Here is a 17,732-nt window from a genome sequence, read left to right on the forward strand (position 1 = left end):
CAGTTGTGATTACTGTAAAACCAAGTATGCAACCTGACTTGTTTTGTCAGTTTAGTCATATTGTATTCTGGGAAATTACATGTACATGTACCATTTTACATTTGAATGTATAAGTTGTTTTTTAGTTGGGATGGAGTGTAACATATAGCAAGATCTGATCATTTTGTTATATGGCCCTCTCTGGTGCCCTCTCTGTTGAGGAGGTGTAAATAAAGTTGTTTCATAATGGCTGACTGTAGCTGAGCATGTGTTAGTTCCACTCAGTGTAATACACAACATTGAATATTCCTTATTTTTCTTAAAAGTTTCCTTGTGGATGAGAAGGAACAGGAATCCTCCTCTAGTCCCCACAAAGAAACAATGGGCCTCTCCTCCCCTTAGCTTCTTTTCCCGGCCCTGGCTTAAAATGACCTCCTGAACCTCTCACCTATGCCAACCACTTGTCTGAGTGCCAGAAGATGATGCTTCTTCCTACTTTCCAAAATCTCTCTCCTGCTTGCTGGTCAGCGAGCGCTTGCCAGCAAGTTAGGGCAGAACACTCACAGGGCATATTCAGATAAGGCCTAGGAGTTAAAATCTCTTGGGCCTTATGCTGTGGAGACCCCTGCTAGCACAGCCTCTACCAGCAGTTAAAATTGGATCTTAAATTACTAACTGGAAAAATACAATGCACGCAGCATTCTGTTGGGAATTATTCCTGAAACCTGCTGACGGGTCTAATGCAAACTTATGTCATCACTGATATTTAAAATCCACAAGCTGCATGGAAGTTAAACTAAAGTAGCAAAATATCCATGCTGGAAAAATGTAGATTCTGACAAATGACTCACTGGAAAAAGTTTGATGCCTTTTTCCTAAGTATCCTGGATTATGTTAAATGAGAACGGACCATGGTTTTTGAAAAAAAAAACTTGATTTGACCTATGACAATAGAAGTTTAGAACCTCCTTTATTAGAATTTCTAGAAACAGAATTCCTAGTCCAGACAGGCCTATCCCTTTTCATAGATTTCAACCTCACACATATCACCCCTAATCGGCATATCCCTCAATTGTGTCTCCCCAGGTAAACTTTCAATTGTTTCGTTGTTTGCTTCAATTAAAGTCCTCATAACTTATTCCAAAAAAAAGCAATCCATTGGTTGCAGATTACCTTATGATGTTCTAAGGATGTGGTAAGGCACCTTATAAATGTAAACTTTTTCTGTTTTCTTTCTACCAATGTATTAACCATTGCAGGTAAACTGATTGCCTGATTATTTTCCCTCCACTCTCCAATGTTCAAATTTAAACCATCTTTAATGTCTTATTTTCTGGAAAGAAAATGCACAACTTTCTTTACACACTCTTAGTGCAACAACAACTTGCTTTTGTATAATATTCTTACTGTGATTAAACGTCCTAAGGCACTTCACAGAATCAGGCAAAAATTGGCACTGAGCCATTAAGGGAGGTATTAGCTGGAGTCGCTAAAAGCCTGATATCTGAAGGTTTCATCCCCCTTGTTGTCTGCTTCATATTAATCACCATTCTTGAGGGCAGGGGAATACCTCATGGCCGGCACCCCAACCTCTATAACAGATGCAAATTTAGATACATCAGTTACCCATTTCGAGCTGGATGGAGGACTTTTATCTAACTTAAGCCCACTCCAAACTCTCAAGAAGACTACAGCTTATCTCCGACACATAAACGGCACCTTGTATAATTGTTGGGATTGTTAGGACTCCAGCCTGGCAACCTGTGAGTAAGAGAGTCACTGGCCATTGTGTTGATTCCATTGTGTTAAGACTGAGATTGACTGTGATGGTGCACAGAAACCTCATTGCTCAGATTATCTTTGCAAATAAGTTGACTGGGTTCAGTGAAATGTTGGCAGGTTTTGATTTCCTCAACATTACCACTGGAGACAGAGAGCTGCTTTGAGCATTTGCATTCACAACCCATTCCAGATTTTGATGTTTGTTAGCACATGATAAAAATCTTTTTGACGGCTGTTCCAGGGGCTTGACTTATCCCGAGTAGACAGCTAGAGTTTATGTGTAATGCGATTTCTCATTTTTTTGCCAATAGTTGTACATAAATGCGCAGAATTAAAAGAGGCTGTTCTGTGAGCACGCACGAAAAGTGAGACATTAATTTCTAATTCCTCATAAGCGGGGCTTGGCAATGATACAGAATCAAACATAAATGTTGCCAACTGCACTAACCTGTGAACAAAAAACAAATTGTGTGTTTCTTGTAAACTTTGAGACTTTTGCTCTGCTTTCATTTATTGACAACATTTTCCTTTGAGAAAGGTGTAACTCCCAAGTGAAGCTGTCAAGTAAGCCTTTAGGATTTTCTGACTAGATGTCTTCCATACAGACTACAATAGATCTACCTGTCAGTGAAAGAATGGCAAGCAGGAAACCACAGATAAAGAGTAAAACAGATAGACAGCTTGCAACCCTGGAGTTGCTGCTGTGGCAAACTCTTCCAGTGGTAAGGAACTTGGAAATGATGAATCTTTTGCAATCTTAACTCTTTTTACGCCGATAAGGACATGAGGGTGTCAGCTTGGCTAGGTGGTATCACTCTTCCATCTTGATTCAAATGGTTATGGGTTCAAGCTTCGATCACTTCTGCTCTTGGGCACATAATCACAAATAATCGAGGCTGACATTTTAGCATGGTACTGAGATATCGGTACTTCAAAAGCAATCCATTGGCTGCAAGGTGCTTGAGGACGCCCTGAGGACATGAAATGCAGCTCCTCCTTATCTCTGTAACCTCCTCCAGCCGTACAAGCCTTCAAGATTTCTGAATTTTGCCAAATCTGGCTTTTTGTGTATCCTTGATTTTAATCATTCCCCCAGTGGTGGCCATACCTTCACCAGCCTAGCCCCTACATGCTGGAACTCCCTTCCTCAGCTTCTCTGGCTCTCTACCACTCCAAGACATGCCTTAAAACCTAACTGTTTTGCCAAGCTGTTAGTCATCTGTCTTAGTGTGTCGTTATGGTGTCAAATTTTGTTTGAAGGTGCTCCTATGAAGCAACTTTAAATGTCTTACAATGCTGAAGGCGCTACACAAATGAAAATAGTTGTTGTTGCTGCTATTGTCTAAATGGGCGTTCTTCGTCTGATTGGTTTGTATTTGGCGGGCTGGATTTTGCGGTCAGCAGTGAAGTAAGGGCACTCACTGCCGACCACGAAGTAATCCTTGCTGAGGGATCAAATGGCAGAATTTCACCTCTCTCGCTGTGCAGTGTTCTCTGCTGGAACTAGAATGATGTCATCTGGCTGACCAAGCAGCCAATCCCAGTAAGAGATATTCACAGACGCACAAATAAAGCATTAAAATAAAATTACTTTAAAATTTTTACTTACAGCAAATTGAGGTTTGAGACAGATACATGGTGTGAAGGTAGAAGCTAAAATACCCTGAAATTTAAACAAAGATTAAAAATTTAGTTTAAAATTTGACTAATTAATTATTTGACAGCACTCAACGATTATAAATTATTTATTCAGTGTCTGTTCTGTTGCTCATCAAATTTTATTAATCACATCGCTGTTAAAAACCCAGTCACACATGATTGAACAAAGTATATCTGTGTAAAGGGTTTCAAACAGAGATGTAGGGACTGGAAAGTTGAATGCTGGTTCGATGCAGTGGTGGTGGGGGGTGGGCAGGGGGGTGGTATGGGCGGGGTTGGGAAAAGTGCGGGTTACTCTCTAGTGCAGCCTGTGTCGTAACCTTGAGCGGCAGATGATGCCAGCATTTCCGCGCTTTTCTGCACGTGCTCATCATCCTGAAATTGTGATCAGTTTCAGAGGGGGAAAAGGACAGAGGAAATCATCAGCCCCCACCCCACCCCCATCCTGCAAAATCCGACTCATTGAAAAGGGTGCGTCACTGTTCAAAAATTGTGTAAATTCACCATCATTGAAGTGGTGATGAATGAGGCATATAAACGAGGCAATGCACAGTAGGTTGAGCATTCCATGGATGGACATGTGGAATTGTCCAGTGTGATATTTAACTGCTTAATCTAATGGCCAGATGTGATAATCAAAAGGGCTCCTGTCTCCTGAGTTGCCTGAATGCCTCCTGTGGCTACACACTAATCACCTGCAAATGCAGAAGATCATCCCTTTAAACTCTCCTCTCCCTTCAGCAGAGCAAGAATCAATCCCAAACATCTGTTTCAAAGTGGTGTGGTTGTGAATGAACATAACTCAGACAGAAAAGACAGCCAAGAATGGAACCCATCATATCATTATCTCCTCATGCCCCTGCCCAAAAAGGAAGGGCATTTCCACTAGCAACTGGAAACATTGGCAAAAAAATAGCCTGGGTTTAAAAGTGATCCAGGGTCTGGCACTACAGACCTTCACATCTTCCACCCGATTAGCACCACATCATTGGGCAGATGGTGGGGGAAACTTCTGATCATTTTTATGAAATTGGCAAGTTTCCATGTCTGATGTTGTGCCCAACAGAGGTAGTTGGGAATTGCAGACAGCCCTGATAGTTATAACACACCTTTCTACAAAGTAAGTGGAAAATCACATCCCTGTTTCTGATCAAAATACTGTAACCTTATGAAGCTGGTATGTTACCTCTTTGTTGTACACCCAACGGTATGAATAGAAACTTGGTGATGCTCAGAGCACATGCTAACATGTATTATGTGGAATACGAGCACTTACCTCAATACAATAACCTTGCACCATGGGTTGCTAACTGTTTGGAAGGTAGGAGGCAGGAGGTAAGTATAAAGGGAATGTACTCTGATTGAAGGATGTGGCAAGGGATTCCTATGGATCTGTTTTGGAGTCTCAGTTTTTTACCATACATACCAATGACTTGGATGAAGGAACAGAATGTGGCACTGTAAATTTGCAGATGACACTAAATTAGGAGGCAAACTGTGTAGGTGAAAGCAGTAAGTTACAGCATTACAAAGTCAGTTTAAGGGAGTAGGAAAAGCTATGGCAGGTGGGGTTCAATGTCAGGGAGTGTGAGGTAATTCATGTTAGATCCAAGAAAGGAATCCGAATGTAATGGTGACAGACCAGAAACTGTGGAGGAGTGAAGGAATTTGGCCATTGTCACAGTCAGAATGTATTTGCTTTCTTACTGCCCGTAAACAGTAAGTTCTGGTTTGAAAGAACTGTGTCTTTTCTTGCCCTTGAAGTGTGTACTCAAATTAAATAATTTAGCAGCAAGGTTTAATGAGTTTAAAATAAAGAAGGCTATTTATTCTCACACATTTATACTGAATTGATGCAATGTCACACACTCAGTGTCACGTGCACACGCACACGCCAAGATTGCATACAGATAAAGATAGTGCACTTCTACAGATTACAGTTAATTCAATCCCTGATTTATGATTCCTGGTCTTCCGTGTGGCCAGGTCTGTAGTTTTTTGAATGGATTCAATAATTTAAAGTTGAAGTGAGAGTCTTGTAAAGTGAAGGGCTTCTTGTAGTCGAATAGCTAGGAGGTTGGGTCTCAGGTGAACTTTGAAACTCGAACAGGTTAAGTACTTTGGCTGCTTGACAACTTGCAGCTAGTTTCTGAGTCTGGTTCTCAGACTGGCTGATGACTGATGGATCTGCTGGGTTCTGGGGTAATAAGGGCGCATTCCCTGAAACCAGCTTTGATCACATGACCACTGGGTTAACACTTCTGCGGCCCACCCAGCCTAGTTTGGACAGGGGAGGCAATCGTGATACAATGAGAAGTTAATAATGGCCGTTGAGTTTCAATATTCCCTTTTGTCCAGTGTGAAACATGGAGACAGGCTGTATCGAAGCTCCATGGTCTTTTGTGTTGGCCCATCCTTAATGCGATGTGTGAATTTCGCAAATGGCTGCGAGGTACCCTCCCCTTTGCCCATATTTAATTAGGTAATTGCCAAAGACTTGATACTGTCTGTAGTCAAAAAGCTAAAAGTCACATGTTTTGTAGCAGCCATCTTAACAGCTTGTTTGTGTCCAATTTTTAAAAGTATTGAGCGAAAGCTCATAATATGACATGCCTGTACTGGGCATAACACTGTCCACATTCCCAACCACTAAAAGCTAGTAACATAGAAACATAGGTAGAAAAAGTAATCAAAAAGGCTAATGGGTGTTGGCCTTTATCTCAAGTGGGTTAAAATACAAAGGGAAGGAAGTTCTGTTTCAGCTGTACAAAGCCTTAATCAAACCACATCTGGAGCACCATGTCCAGTTTTGGACACCAGAATGGATATATTGCAGGGTTGAAGTGTGGATTCAGCAGAATTATACTGGGATTTAAAGGGATCTGAGGACATGAGTGCATATACTTGGGTTCTATTTCTTGAATTTGAGTGTTTAATTGAGGTGTTTAAATCTCAGAAGGTTTTGATTTAGCAGATAGAGAGAAATTACTTCCTATGGTGAGTGAATCAAAAAAAGGGGTTCAATCTTAAAATGAGATCAAGGCCATTCAGGAGTGAAATCTAGAAGCACTTTTTCCACACGTTGGGCAGAGGATTAAGCTTGGCGAGGCAGGCGCGCGCCTGGCCTGGTCGAGCGTAAAATGACGCGCGATGATGCCGGGCGAGCATCCCGACGCCATCGCGCAGTCCCATGATATTTCATTCGGCGGACGTGCACTTGAGTCCGCAGTGCGCCCGCCATCAGTTAGAAGGCCTGTTAAAGCCATTAAAAAGGTAATTAAATTCAAATTTACGCTGCCTGTCCAACCTAACTGCTGACGGGCAGGTGAAAAGGGCCAAGCGGCCTTTGCACTTTTTAGGAAACCTCATCCATGGGTGGGATAAGATTTCCTAAAGCAAATAAAAATCAAATAAAAATTTTACACTTGAATTAAAAACATGTCCCTGCTCATGTGACGGAGTCAGGTGAGGGGACATTTTCCGTGACATTTTTATTTTCTTTATTTTTTTTTTAAATAGCGTTTCATCTCCCTGAGTCAGCTCTGTGCCTCAGGGAGATTATGAAGCGCTCACTCACGTGCATGCGCTCTCGGCCCACTCGATCCCACACCCCCCCCGCCCGCGCAGGCAGCGCTGAGCACTGCCGCTCGTCTCCCACGCTGGGCGGGCCTTAATTGGCCCGTGAGCGTGAAATCGCAGTGCGGTGCTGATTGCGGGCGGCGAGCGGATTCCTCACCACCCCTGCCCGGCCTGCCGAGCCCTCATGCCAAGGGCAAAACTCTGCCCATAGAGTAGCAGAAATGTGGAACTCTCCCCCTCTAGAGGTTGCGGAGGTCAATTGGAGATTTCCAAGGCTGAGGTGGAAAGTTTTTTGTTGGTATATGTTATTAAGATGTTGATATGAATGAATGATGGATAAATTGAGGTGCAGATCAGTCATGATCTAATTGAATGGTGAAACAGGCCTAAGGGACTGAATGGGAGCTTTTGATATGTTCCTGTGCTCTAAGAACTATAAACCAGAGGTAAGAACTATTGTTAATCTCTTTGAGTGTTACACGATCCCACCCCTCAAAGACATCAGAAACTCAGAGATTATTTTTCATGCACTAAAATTATACAAAACTTTTCCATGCCATTTTACAATGGAGCCATTTGTGTTATTAACAAAAATATGTAGAGAATATAATTCCATATAGCTGGCACTGGACCACAGCTTGTATTTCAAACATGAATTATCTAACACTCATCAAAAGTAAAATAGAAATTGGCATCAGGCTACTGAGCACACATTTTCTATTTATTTTGTGTGTGTGTGTGTGTGCATCTGTATCTGGGTGTGTGTGTGTGTGCATGTGTGTCTGTATCTGGGTGTGTGTGTGTGTGCGTCTGTATCTGGGTGTGTGTGTGTGCGTCTGTACCTGGGTGTGTGTGTGCATGTGCGTCTGTATCTGTGTGTGTGTGTGTGTGTGTGTCTGTATCTGGGTGTGTGTGTGTGTGTGTGTGCATGTGCATCTGTATCTGGGTGTGCATGTGTGTCTGTATCTGGGTGTGTGTGTGTGTGTGCGTCTGTATCTGGGTGTGTGCGTGTGCGTCTGTATCTGGGTGTGTGTGTGCGTGTGCGTCTGTATCTGGGTGTGTGTGTCTGTGAAATTTTTAATGAGATGAAAAGATATCTTTCAACTTTTTTTTGAATGGGCAAATAAACAGTCCTCGTGCCAATCACTGCCACATAAAATATCAAAGAAGATCAAATTCTGCTCAGTAGAAGCCTTTTTAGATCAAGTTTTAAAAATTGTTTTGTTCCATCTGTTTTTGCTCCTGAAAGTTCAGACTGGTGTTTCATGTTGCAGTATGGATCAAGGAACCTCTGTTATCTTGCTCAAGTGTGGCCACAATGCAAAGAAAAAAGACGCTTTAGCCAATTTGATTTTTATCCTCTCCAAACACCACTCTCGGCAACTTAATATTACCATATCCGCTTACATTACTTAAATGAATCCAGTGTCCAGACCTTGTAACTTGTCCCAGTTTCTGATCACCTTCTTTGCAAATGATTACTTCTGATGTCTGTCTCCAATTTGCCTTTCATAATTTGTCCTTGTATCCTCCTATGCTGCCCTGGGTGCACCCAGTTATTGTTCCAGATTTACCTTCTTTTAGAGCTGCAGGTTTTATATATTCTGTCACATTTCAGTATTTTTTGACCAATTTTCCACAGAAAATAGCTTTGACATCATAATGACATCAGGTTGACCTCGTCAGAATATATTTAAGAAGCTCTGACCTAGTCCAAATGGGAACTTCCACTGCCTTCCCCAAACATCACTTGATCAGCACCAAGCATGGGCAAAAAATGGGTGGAAGTTATATTGTCCCATGTTTGCACACTGTTGTGCCCATCTGTGCCCATTTTCAGTAATCAAGTGTTTGAGGGCACCACTTTAATTTACTCCAATCTGAATCATATTTGAAAATCAAGCAGAGTTTTTCCACCCAAAGCAAATGGATTTGGAGAATAAGACTAAAAGGTCACTGAAGGAAACAATATAATTGGAAAAATGGGGGGTTGAGGGACCTCGCCAGTTGTTGGGTAAATGGAACTAAACTACCACAAGGGGATGATTGTGGAGCTTGTTGGATCCAATGATCTTTTTAGCAATTAAAGCTGGAAGTATTGGGAACACTCAGCTGGTCAGGCAGCATCTGTGGGTGAGAGGAATAGTTAATAGGAGTGAATTTTAAATCCCAAATTAGGTGGTTGAGCAAGGGATATAAAAATCTTAAAAATTTCAAATTCGACCCCAGCCTGCCTCTAACCAACCTTACTTCCAGGTTTAACAGAGGTGAGACAAGGGAAAGACAGTATAGCCCAATTCCAGGAGGTAGGTTGGCCACTTTAATGTTATAATGAGGCCGGCAGCCTCACATTTAAATTGTTTACAGGTTTAACATGGTAGCTGAACAGAGGCGATTACAGTTTTGGGGAAAAGGTAAACGGAATGTGTAGCACTGCTTGTGGGTCAAGAGGATCAGGAGTGCTTCTCTCCAGCCCCTCCAAGCTTACCTTGGATCAGGCAACCCCCTTATCGGACTCCTATCCTTACATCCAAAGGGCACCCCCGCCCGGGATCAGAACCCCACCCCTCTCCGCAACTTCACCCTCCCAGCTAGGAGTCGGATCAGATTACCCCCATACTCGCACTAACGCCCGCAGGCTCCCTAACTTCTCCAAGTAGCCTCCTCCAGACTGTTCCCTTCCAACAGGGAGCCAAGCCTGTTAATTGGGCAAATGTCTGGGCTGAGTTAATACGCCACGGGATACGGGGAATTGCGGCCATCCAGGGTTCCCATTGGAAACTCTGCACCACCTTCCCCCCACCCACAAGCTCAGAAAACATGCCCTTGTTAATATTGGTGCCTTAATCTCAGCTACTATAGTACCACTGACACCCTCCCACCCACCCATTCTTTGCTCCATCAACTCTAGTGTCTTTGTTTTCAGACTGTAACTGTGGCGCTGCCCAATTCAAAGGGCAGCGAAAGGGGACAGCTCTTCTTGATTTGTACATCGAAGCAGGATCACAGTCCTGGCTATCAGTATAATCAAGGCATTAAGCTCCACAATCCTTGAAACAGGTAAGTAAGCATAACTGTGGTATTTGTGAACTGACTAGATTTAATGTATCAGGCATTAAAAAACAGGATATTTGGGAAATAGTTTATACAAGGATCAGTAGTTTTTCCAAAATTTGAAATGTTATGCTTGGATCAGGGATTGTATATAATTGGAGGGAATGGGAAGTGGTTTACACAATGCAATTCTATGTATGGATCAGCTGTACATTTATTATATGTCAACTGCATAATATTGACTGAGTGAACCAGCCACAAATAGCAAAAAGCAGGCTTTGTGTCACCTTCTTCTTTATTTCCATGGCTATAGTCACATCTTAGAGTGACATAAGAAATTCAGAGCATGCATAAAGGTGCTGGATGACTTCAGGCATTCTTGTTAGCAGTTATCAATCATAATTTTCATAGAAAATTAGCAAATTGGCCCTGATTGTTCATACCTTGTCCTATTACTTTGTTAAGGTTTGTTAATGTCATGTCAATTAAATTGTTAAGATTAAGAGAAACAGGTGATAAATATTAATTGTCTTTGCACACATAAAAATAGAGGATAGCTGGGGCACCGGGTTGGGTGGGAGGAGAACTGTGAGACTGATGAAGTCAATAAACTTTCTCAATAAAGGAGTCTTGATTTCTGCTTCACCAACCTGCTTGGATGCTACTAACCCAGATTTTTGTCCCTGGGTCAGATGTACAGAGTCAGGAGATTTCATGGTTCAGTGAACCCAACATTTGAAAATGTCTGCCTGCAGGTCGGATTTTTTGTTGGGTGCGGTAGGCTGAAATAGGAGTCAATGCGGGCGACCCTGGGAGGAGTGCGGAGGTTGCTGAATATGGAGGCGAGCTGGGTGGGAGGCCTGCCTTTGTGTACCAGCACTGTGTTTAAATTAAAAAAAAGGAAATACTAAAATAAAAAAGCAGCCCTCCAGCCCTCACGCCTCACCCCCCTCACACCACAAACACTCCTAATGCTCTGTCCATGCCAACCTATGCCATCGCATGACCCCATCCACCCCCATGGCCCCTCATGCCCCTACGCCAACCCATGCCACCTGCCCACCACCGTTTGCACTTACCCCCTCCATTCCAACTCACCTAGTATTCTTGGACATTTCCCTGACAGCTTTGACACCTTTGATAATTCCTTGACAGCTTGACAGCTCTTTGACAGCTGGCCAGTTCCTTGACAGCTGGACAATCCTTTGACAGCTTGACAGTTCCAAGGAGTTTGTGCATAAAAAAATGCATAATCATTCTGACAAACCCCAAGGGTGCCTTACCTCTCCCAAAGGTGTCCCAGGACCCTATCCAAAGGGGTACTTTCCCTCTCCAAAGAAGTACCCTGGTTATCCAAACAAATCCACCAAGTTCAGACCTCTTCTTACTTAGATCTGCACACCCCGGGTTTCACACCCCTGACCTTCCAAATCCCACTTTAGTGGAAGCAGCTGTGATTTAAATGGCCAGTTGCCTCTGCGAACTGTGAATGCGTGAACCCCGTCCTGATTCCAGTCCCAACCCCATGAAAATGGGAAATGCCGTGTTCGAGGGCAGGATTTAAAATTTTTGGTAATTTTCGGGATTTTCATCACGACAGACAGTCTCTCCGTTCTGGGCTATTAAAGCGTATATAGTTCAAGAAAGTGACTTAAAATGGGAGAAGGTAATGCTCTATCCCTCATTTAATACTCTTCATGTGCTCCTAAAAAATGGCGTGCTAAATGAAAAAGTGCTAAACAAAAATCATTCCTATAGGAAAACTTGTAATAAAGATGGGTTTCATTCCTGACCTGTAAATTTTACATTAAAAACCTATTGGCCACCTTGAACCTAATGAGCCCAAAAATCGTTTTACTAACTCTTAACAACTTACTTTCAACTTACCTCCTGCACCAGTTCCTGCCTCCCATTAGCCACCTCTCCTGATTCACTTGCTAACCACCTCTCCTAACTATCCCGCTTGCTATTCCCTCCCTGACCATCCTGCTCACTGTGTCTCCTGACTCACCACTTCCCTCCAATTGCCCCTTTGCCTGTTCACCACTTCTCTCTGCCGCTCCCTTCTCACTCATTGCTTCCCTCTCCCGAAGCCTTGCTGTGAGCGAGGGCTAAGGAAGGGATGGTGAGAGGGAGTGAGTCAAGGGGTGAGAGGAGCTGGGAGCGGGAGGAAGGGAGGGAGGAAGCGGGAGGGTCAGGGAGGGAGGTGGTGAGTGGGAGTGCCACGGAGGGAAGCCGCGAGCCAGAGAGGCACCGAGCTGGACGGTCGAGAGTGGACGGCGAGCGGGAGGGAGTGGGCGAGTGGGACGGCCGGGGAATCGGGAGAGGCAAGCTGGAAGGGCAGGAGAGGTGAGCGGCAGTTTGATTGTTAATAAACTTAGCATGCTCAGTAACCATACTAAAACAAAAATGGCGACAGTGCTATTAGGAAACAATCCTAATTTAACAACTGCTCTAAAATCAAAATGCACGATTGGAACATACTTTAAACAGGGGATATCTGTACTTCAAAGCTATCATTTACATAGAAGCATCCAGCAGCAGTCAGATCCTACTTTCTGAACCATATATGGATAGATGTCATAGACTCATAATGTTGATCAATGAGTCTGGCCTAGAAACACTATCGAAGCAGGGGGTGTGGAGATTAGCTGCATTGACAGAGCAATACCTGACCCTTTCCCAAATCACTTTAATATAGGGGGAGGAGAAACAATAATCTCCAGGGGATGTGTGGAAAGAACTCTCTGCTTGTCTTCCAGATGTCAATCAATCATTTTCTTTTTCATCCAGGTTGGAAACTGAATTGAAAAATAATGTCTCTTGTCAGATTTTCTGCCAGTTTCAATCTTCGACCCCACAGTCATTCAAGCAAAATGTTTTTTTTTTCTACACAATGTTGAATTTGCATATATTCAATTGTCAGAGGGAAACAATTTTTGCACTTGCAGAATTTAGATCCAAGCAGATTAGGTTTGAAAATGCAACATAGAATTGAAAAATATTGGCCCTTTAAAAATATCACATTTATATTAAAATAAGTTCCACAACTTTCACATTTTGAATTGTGATACAATGAGACTTGCACAAATTCGTGAATAATAAAATGTTCCAATTTACAGAAACTGGGCAGCAAATGGTTACCTTGATTTATTGTAAAGACCACTTTTATAAATTCCTCTTCCTTCAGGTACCAGGCCCTGACAGGGCGTTGGCAACCACAAGCTTCCATTGGATTGGTCCAAGATTATGCTTGGCACAGCAAGGCGGAGATGGTGGCGTAGTGGTATTATCACTGGACTAGTAATCTAGGGGCCAAGCTAATGCTTTGGGGGCATGGGTTCAAATCCTGTGGAATTTGAATTTAGTTAATAAATTTGGAATATAAAGCTAGTCTCAGTATCAGCTGTTCACTAATGTCCTTGAGAGAAGGAAATCTGCCATCCTTACCTGGTCTGCCCTGCATGTGATTTCACACCCACAGCAATGAAGTCGACTCTTAGCTGCCCTCTGAACTGGCCTAGCAAGCCACTCAGTTTCAAGGCAAAGCCCACATTTGAATGAATAAAGCATGGTGGGGTGGAGGGGAGTACTGCAGTGGTTTGCCATTGCCTCCTGCAGAATGGCTGACCAAGAAACTCTCCTGTTCTTACTGCCTGTCATCAGGCATATTGGAGGGGTTTAAAGGCTAATGATCAACCTGTTTGACTGCGTTATGAACTTGCCTTCCATGGCCATGGAAAAATCTGGAACTTCAGGCCCAGAAGTAGTGATACTACCACTGCACCACAAGACCTCCCCTTCTACAAATTATACATGTGCAAAGTTAGAGCTATGACAAACGAAGAGAGACTCACTTTTGTAAAGTACTTGTGTTTTAGAAATATCTGAAATCATCTCAAATACCTTGAACAGTGACTGATCTCAACACAATCAAATGATTTAGTCTCAGATATAGGAGAGGCAATATTATAATTTGAACTTGGAACAAAAATAGTTAAAGAACATGCACATATACAGTTATATAGGAAAATACAGGTGTTAATTTAACCCATAGCAGGGTCCCACAAACAGCAATGGGATAAATCACCGCACAACCTGTTTCAGTGACATTTGTTGAGTGATAAATGTTGGTCAAGACACTGGAAGAACTGCCCTGCTCTTCTTCAAAAAGTGCCATAAGATTCTTTACATCCATTAGAGAGGCTAGCGTGAGGTTGAAAGATGGCACCTCCAGCAATGAAACACTCCCTCAGTACTTCACTGAAATCTGAGCCAAGATTATGTACTCAAGTCTTTTAGGTGAGGCTGAGAATTCACAACCTTCTGACTTAGAGATGAAAAAGCTACACTGTTCCAATATTAACACCCACTCCACCATTCAATAAGATCATGGCTAATTTGATTGTAACCTCAACTCCACATTCTCGCCTACCCCTGATAACCTTTCACCCCCTTGATTACCTACATCTACCTTGAAAATAGTCAAAGACTCTACTTCTGCTGTCTTTTGAGAAAGAGCATTCCAAAGGCTCACGACCGTCTGAGAAAAAGAAATTCTCCTCATCTCTGTCTTAAATGGGCGACCACTTATTTTCAAACAGTGACCCCTAGTTCTAGATCCTCCCACAAGCAGAAACATCCTCTCCACATCCACCCTGTCAAGACGCCTCAGGATCTTATATGTTTCAATCAAGTCTTACTCTTCTAAATTCCAGTGGATACAAGCCTAACCTGTCCAGCCTATCCTCATAAGACAGCCTGCCCATTCCAGGTAATAGTCCAGTAAGTCTTCTCTGAACTGCTTCCAATGCATTTACATCCTTCCTTAAATGAGGAGTCCAATACTGTGCACAGTATTGTCGGGCTCAATAATTGGTTGGGGGCAGGATGCAGACGGCACATCCCCCGGAAGCCAACACGCCCAATGCCTCCCCGCCCGGCAGTTCTAAAGTGCTGCGGGGTGGACTAATGAGGACTGAGTGGGACTTCCATCCATCATTCGATTGGCCGGAAGCTCCATCAGTCCCAGCAGCAACAGGAAGTCATCAGTCACCATTGCCGGGATTGCCGGAGAAGAAGAAGGCCAAGGCCCATGGATCCTCGGAGCAGGTAAGTCTGGGGTCTTGGGCTGGGAGGGTTTAGGTAGGTTAGGGAGAGGGGTGGGGTGGGGTGATGGTGGGAATGGGTTTAAGGGAGGGAGCAGGTAGAAAGGAAGAAGGTGCTCAGCCTAAGGGGAGGCTGCCCTGTGGTTGGCAAAAGGCAGCCCCCAAAGAGTGACTCCCCCTTCCTTCCTGCCCTTTAAACATCTGAGTTAAACATTTGGGCTTCCTGCTCCCACCCAGCTCCTCACGCCAAACTTTTTTTGGTGTGGGCAGCATATTATCAGGGTCAGTTGACTTGATAACAAGCCTAATTAAACCTTAATTATTCATTTAAATATGACAGGCAGGCTGGTGATTTTGGCGCCTCCCCAAATTGTGGGGGGGAGCTCGGGGATGGAGGGGAAGGTTGGGAACCCGCCCTATTTTATGTGCCGACAGCTTCTAGCATTTTCCCAATGACAGATGTTAAGCTAACTGGCCTGGAGTTTCCTGCTTTCTGTCTCCCTGCCTTTTTGAATAAAGGAGTTACATTCACTATTTTCCAATTTAATGGAACCTTCCTCTGATCTAGGGAGTTTGGGGTAATTAAAACCAGCACATCAACTATCTCACTAGCCACTTCTGTTAAGACCCTAGTATAAAGTCCATCAGGACACAGGGACTTGTTAGCCCACAGCTCCAGCAGTCTGCTCAGTACCACTTGCCTCGAGATTGTAATTTTCTTGAGTTCCTCCCTCCCTTCCATTTCCTGGTTTACATCTATTTCTGGGATGTTACTTGCATCCTTTATACTTAAAACCAATGCAAAATACCAGTTCAATTCACATGCCATGTCTTCATTTTCCATTATTAGTTCCCCAGACTGACTTTCTAATGGGACCAATGCTCACTTTGTTAACTCTTCTTTTTTTTAATATCCATAGAAACACTTACTCTTTCTTTATATTTCTAGCTAGATTTCACTCATGCTCTAATTTTTCCCTCCTTATCAACATTTTCATCATTCTTTGATCATTTTATATTCTGTCAGATCTTCTGACCTGCCACCCATTTTGCGCAATGATATGCTTTTTCTTTACATTTGATGCTATCCTTAACATTTTTAGTTAACCACGGATGGTCGGCCTCCCCTTGGAATTTTTCTTTCTCATTGGAATGTATCTATTCTGCATATTCTGAAATATCCCCTTAAATGTCTGCCACTGACAGACGAAGAAAGAAACAGAATTCATTATAACATTCAAAAGGGAAGCAGATAAATTGGATTAAATTGATAGCAGTTTGTGGCAAGGTGCGAAAGGTCAAATGTTGTCTCCCTGTGCCATTAAATTCTGTTATGAGGGCAATCGTTTTACAGGCTACAAGATCCCATAAATAGCAGCGAGCAAATAGTCTGTGTTTGTTGTGCACAGAATGTAGGCTAGAACCAGGAGAGCTCATTGCTTTGAGAATAAGTTGCGTCTATAGTGTCCTCTTGAAGAAGCGGATAAGGCCTAATTAATGGAAATGCAAGCAAATGCCACAGGATAAAAAAGGAAAACAGGGAGAGATGATGCCGGAAGATTCCAGTCAATATTGGGTGACTCAGCAGTATTTGCATTTGTGCACTTTTTGTACGAATCATGCCTGAAATAACAAGATAAGGAAGAGTAATCAGCACAAAGCTTTTGCTCCACCTACCCGAAATGTTTACAGAAAGGGAAATAAATATTGCATTTGTAAATATAGGAATTTTACATGCTGAGTGTGTTTCTTGTGGTGCGGGGGCACATAAAATAGGGTGGGAACCCATTGCACCATCTTCCCACTCACCCCCGAGCTCTCCCCAGTAACACAGCGGGGAAGGGGGCGCGGGGATGTTGGAAGGTGCATGTCGAAATCAGCAGCCCGTCTGTCACATTCAACTGAATAATTAATGGTCAATTAGGCTTGTTATTAAGACTTTTGATTATCTGCTCATCTCCACAATCACCACACCCTCAATGTCTCTCTCCTCCCCCCCACCCCCCACCGCCCCACCCACCTTAAACCAGTTTATATTTCTCCCTTCTTCTAACTATGCTTCAGTTCTGCCGAAGGGCCATGAAGGCTCGAAACGTTAACTGATTTCTTCTCCGCCGATGCTGCCAGACCTGCTGAGTTTTTCCAGGTAATTCTGTTTTTGTTTTTGTTATTAAGCCAATTGACCCTGATAATAAGCTGCCCACACCATAAAATGTTTGGCGTGAGCAGCAGGGCAGGAGTGGGAAGCCCAATTTTTTACCTTAAATGTTTAAGGGGAAGGAAGGAAGACGATGCTGCCCTTTGCCAACTGTGGGGTGCCCCCCCCTTCAGTTGAATACCCCCTTCCTTCATACCTGCTCCCTCCCTTAAACCCACCCCTTCACCACCACCCATCACCCCCCCGACTGCCCCTTTCCCAGTCTACCCAAACCCTCCTGGCCCAACACCCTGGACTCACCTGCTCCGAGGATCCATGGGCTTTGATCTTCTTTCCCTTCTGCACCCTGGCAGCGGTCACTGACGCCTTCCTGGTACTGCTGGCACTGATGGAGCTGCAGCTAACTGGATTGG

The sequence above is a fragment of the Cetorhinus maximus genome, chromosome 25 (genome assembly GCF_964194155.1).
Source record: "Cetorhinus maximus chromosome 25, sCetMax3.hap1.1, whole genome shotgun sequence".
NCBI classification, from domain to species: Eukaryota; Metazoa; Chordata; class Chondrichthyes; order Lamniformes; family Cetorhinidae; genus Cetorhinus; species Cetorhinus maximus.